This window comes from Tiliqua scincoides, chromosome 1, assembly GCF_035046505.1.
Source record: "Tiliqua scincoides isolate rTilSci1 chromosome 1, rTilSci1.hap2, whole genome shotgun sequence".
Lineage (NCBI taxonomy): Eukaryota > Metazoa > Chordata > Lepidosauria > Squamata > Scincidae > Tiliqua > Tiliqua scincoides.
The window spans coordinates 217,302,487-217,307,457 of NC_089821.1; positions in this window are offsets into that span (position 1 = coordinate 217,302,487).

Here is a 4,971-nt window from a genome sequence, read left to right on the forward strand (position 1 = left end):
CTTATTCTATGACAACATTTTTCAAATTTCATTTGAAATTCAGTTGTGCAGAAATTCCACAGGGATGGGAAAAGTTTCATTTGTAAAATTTCTGCCATGCAGTTGCTGGAAGCACAGAGGTCTCTGGAAGAGACAAAACAGTAGCAACTCTATAACTCCCTAAACATCATTCTGCATAATCTATTTTATAGGGTACATCTACATGTTGTGAGATGATCCAGCAACAAGAAAGCAGCCTAATTTGTTTTGCTCAGTGATAAGCCTTGAGGTGCAATGATGAAACACCTGGAGACAGGGCAGAATATTCCTTTGTTTAAGAAGAGATGCTGATTAGAGAAGCATGTTGAACACAACATAAGGTGCTATAGTGTTTAGAGTGTTAGATTAGTACTAGAGAGACCCACTAGGGAGATCCCCACTGGATGACCTTGGTTTTGGCAGTCTATCCTTCTGCACAGGGTGGTTGTAAGGATAAAGGGTGGAGAATCATGTATACCCCTGTAAGTTCCACTGATGAAAGTTAGATCACAGAAAAATGCATTTTCAGTCCACTCTTCAGATTTCCTCTCTTGCCGTTCCTACACTGGTCTCTTTTCTTGTTGATTATCCTTTCCTTTCAATGTCAATCGACAAACAAGAAGTGCTATAGAGGGGCCAGTTGATCAAGAAAGTCTGGCCTGGTCCTGTGCAGCTTGATCAGCTTGAGAGGGAAAGCTACTTCACAGCATGGAGATGAGCTTAATCACCAACAAATCCCTGAAGATCAAGCTGCTGTTAAAGGCATAGTAGTAGGGGCGAATAAGAAACTGGCAACCTTAGCAATAGGAAATGGTTCACTAACAGCACAATCCTATACATGTCTATTCAGAAATAAATTCCATTCAGTTCAATGGGGCTTTCTCCCAGGAAAGTGTTTATAGGATTGCAGCCTAAAGATGCTATCATCAGCTTAGAGCTATTGTTTCTGATTTGGCATGAGGGTAACTCTGTCTCCAGCGCCATTTTTGCATGTCTATTTGGACTGGCAGTAAACTAAACTAGATCCGCCCCCAACGACCCCAAGTGAGTGTTTTGCGGATGACCCTCAGCACCCTGGTGAAGAGCACCAATCTCCCACAAACCTGTTGGTTTAGAAGCTGCATAGTTAGTACAAGCAGAGTGCATGATGTGATCAGAGTCCCACTTTGCCCAGAATGATTGAAGTGCCAGAAGAAGAGTACCTCAGTGCTGAGAGTAAATTGTGGTTGCAATCTGGGGCAAAGTTAAGTAGATGTGGTAAGTCATCATGAAACAAGCAACTTCTCTCCGGAAGCCTAACTCTGTGTCAGATTGTGATCCAAATTAATCACTTGTTTGAGAATCCTCAGGAGGTGGTGAGGAGGAGGTGGTGGTGGTTCCCATGTGCTATGTTTCCATAATTGCTTCTGATGAAAGGCAGCAGAATGACAAGAAGGCTCGCTTTGTTCCCCCCCCCCCCCGTGCTAACAATATGCTCGGCATAATTTTAGAAACAGTCTCTAAATATTTCCAGCATGTGTTGCACAATGTGATTGTTTGTGGCTTCGTTGAATATGTGATAACATTTGCTTAATGATTTATCAGGCACAGGCCCAAGGCTGTCAATGCTTCAAGTGGTAATGAAACTGGAGGTGGGAATCCTTTACGAAAATATGAACAATTCAGCCCTCAGTCTTTCCCTCACATCACCTCGCAACAGTTTGGAAGGAAGTGCCATTAATTGCAATGGAACTTAGGCATGACATCAATCACTTCCGTTTGGCCCTGCAAATTCTAATGTAAATAGCAAGTGCAGGGGACCCCAATCCAGATCTTGGACTTGGACAGGTTTGTAGCTTCTATGCAGTGCCAGTCCTAATTGGGCAAAGAGGCATCCTTTAAAGTGGTGCTACTCTTATATTTAGCAGGGGGAGAGCTACTGTCTCTCTTTACCCCACCTTGGCAACTTTTCCAATGGCTTTTCCAGAGGCTTTCAGGGTCAGGGAAGCTGTTTGGGAAGCTCTCTGGCTTGCATTGCAAAGTGAACCTCAGAGGCTTTCTGGCTTGGAGGAGCTGGTGCTGTCCAGCTGTCTTGACCATTTGGTACTGGTGTTGAGAAGCTGGAGCCATAACTCTGTGTCAGGACGGGAACACCTATCCTGACGAATAGAAGGTTGTTTGCTGTTTCCCCTGAGTTAGTTGCCCACACTTAAAGAGGTGGAGTTTCAAGTTTTGCTCGCTGCTGGTATTTCTTTGTGATGGTCTTTCAATAGAGTGGCCCAATTGAACCCAAGCCTCTGTTCCATGTGCTTATTGTGGGGGAAGTGGGGTGCTGGCAAATTCTTTTAGTGGAAAATGGCTAAAAATGATGCAACAGACACTGTTGTCTTTGTTGCTGAACTTATTCTATTGGAGAAGAATGTTGAACTGCTGCCATTCTCCGGTTTTCTTTGCTCATACTGATGCTTCCTCATAAAGCAGAATGTGAGTTAAGATGTGTCACCATCACCCTGCGTGCTTCAGGCCCAACATCACTGACTTGGGGCTGAAGTCCGTGAAATGTACAAGGGATGATGTCATATTACATGCTGTGTTTAAGCTAGGAATTATCAGTCTGTCAGGTTGCTGACATTCACACACTCACACACACCCCCCTCGCACCAGTATTTTCAACCACTGTGCTGCAGCACATTGGTGTACTGCAAATGATCTGCAGGAGTTTGGGGGAGGGTAATATATTAGTAGGACCTTTGGGGGATGTGATGCCTTTACAGTTGTCAATTGTAAAAAAAAAAAAACAACTGATGGGGTGACTTGACAATTTTAGCATCTTCTCAGTTTGCTGTGGGATGAAAAAGGTTGACACTGCACTAGAACAGAGGATCATAAGAAGAGTCCTGTTGGATCAGGACAAGGACCCATCTAGTCCAGCTTCCTGTATCTCACAGTGGCCCATCAGATACCTCAGGGAGCACACAAGACAAGAAGAGACCTGCATCCTGGTGCCGCCCCCTTGCACTTGGCCTTCTGAGGCAGCCTACTTCTAGAACCAAGAGTCTGCATATAATCATCATGGCTTGTAACTTCTGGTGGACTTTTCCTCCAGAAATCTGTCCAATCTCCCTTTAAAGGCATCTAGGCCAGGTGCCATCATAGCATCCTGTGGCAAGGAGTTCTACAGATTAATTATGTGCTAAGTACAGAAATATTTCCTTTTGTCAATTCTAACTCTCCTGCAGATCAATGATAGTGACTGTCCCCTGGTTCTGGTGTTGGGTGAGATGGAGAAGAACTTACCTTTATCCATTCTGTCCATCACATGCATAATTTCATATGCCTCCATCGTGTACCCCTTCAGGGGCTTTCTTCCTAGAAGAGCCTCTTGCTGTAGCCTTTCCTCATAAGGGAAGTGTCCCAGCCCAGTAATAATTTTAGTCAGTCTTTTCTGCACCTACTTCAGTTCTATTATATCCTTTTTGATACATCCTGCCACTATATGCTTCATGGAGCAAAGAATTGGGGGGAAGGAGACCATACAGAAGATTCCCCTTTGAATCCCAAGGAATCAGGTAGTGGGCGTGCTGTATACCCTGGCAGCAGAGAGGCCCTTGCCCCCCTGCAGTCCACCCTGAGGCCAGCTAAGAAACAACTAGCAGCCCAATCCTATACTTGTCTACTCAGAAGTAAGCCCCATCAGAATCAATGGGGCTTACTCCCAGGAAAGTGTGGATAGGATTGGGCTGTAAGATGGGAAATAAGGATCCCTATCTACTGGCAAAGAAACGACGAGATTGATCCAAAGCCAAAGGTTTTATTCAACTGTATCCATGATAGAGTAGCATCTCAAAGAAAAACATCTACCCAGCAGGGCTGTTGTGCCATTACAAGTTATCCAAATACATAGTGCATTCCTGAAAAACAAAAGGGATGCAGATGAGCTGGAAAGCCTCTGAGAAGTGGTACTGGCTCACCTACTACCTTTTGCTTACCTCAGGGTGCACACTGAAATCCCTGTGCACTCCCCAGGCCAGTAGGGAACCTGCCTAAAATGACCAAAAGGCAAAAATCAATGACAGTCTGAGGCAGGTGGGAAAAAACAAACAAAAAGAACCTGCCTGCTGAAGTCAATCAAGGAGACAGTAAGAAGTTCCAGCCTGGCCCCAAGAGGCAACCAGCTAATCTCAGACTACACAGAGTGACGGGTGGGAAGGGGTCAGATTCTGGAGCCAGACTGAAAAGAAATCCTTAACACTGACTAAAGGTCAGCAGGCTCCGCCTCCAACATACAAGCACCAATCAGCTGCCTCAAAATTCACACCTCAGCTTCCTGCTCTGGAGTGGGCCAGGTAAGATCAGCCCACACGCAGCAGGAGGGTATGACCAGGATAAGATGCAAGTTTACAGAGTATCTTGTCTGTTGTTGTCAAATTTACTCAGTCACCCAACTTAGTGCATTCCTCCTGCTCAACTTGAGGCTGCTAACGTAAATAATGATGTAATTATGTTTTAGTGACTTGGCACCTTCCTGGAGCACAAACAGAAAGCAGATCGTAAATCCAATGAGAAATGATAAAGCCGTTTTGGCTTTGCAGTGAAAGTTTATTAGAACGTCGCTTAAATATGTCTCATTTTATTACCAAAATAATGCTTTCAGCAACCGTAAACATGTTTTCATCACTGCGCTCATTACAACGCTTAGCATTTGGTCTACCAGTGGAGGCCAGACAGATGAATCAGGGAGCTTTACAAGCCAGTGATGTATCAAACCCCAGCGAATGATAATCAAAGGAATAGGATTTCTGAAAATGGAGGTTTCACTTTTGTGGAGCGTGGCTTGTAACTATCTCACACGCCGTAATGTAATCCTTTTTTGAAAAGGTGACCCTAGAGTTGGAGTATGAAAGACAGCTGTGGATCAGATTGTTTTCAGGTTCTTTCTTGCCTTGCAATTCTGTCATTAAACTACAGAGCTCC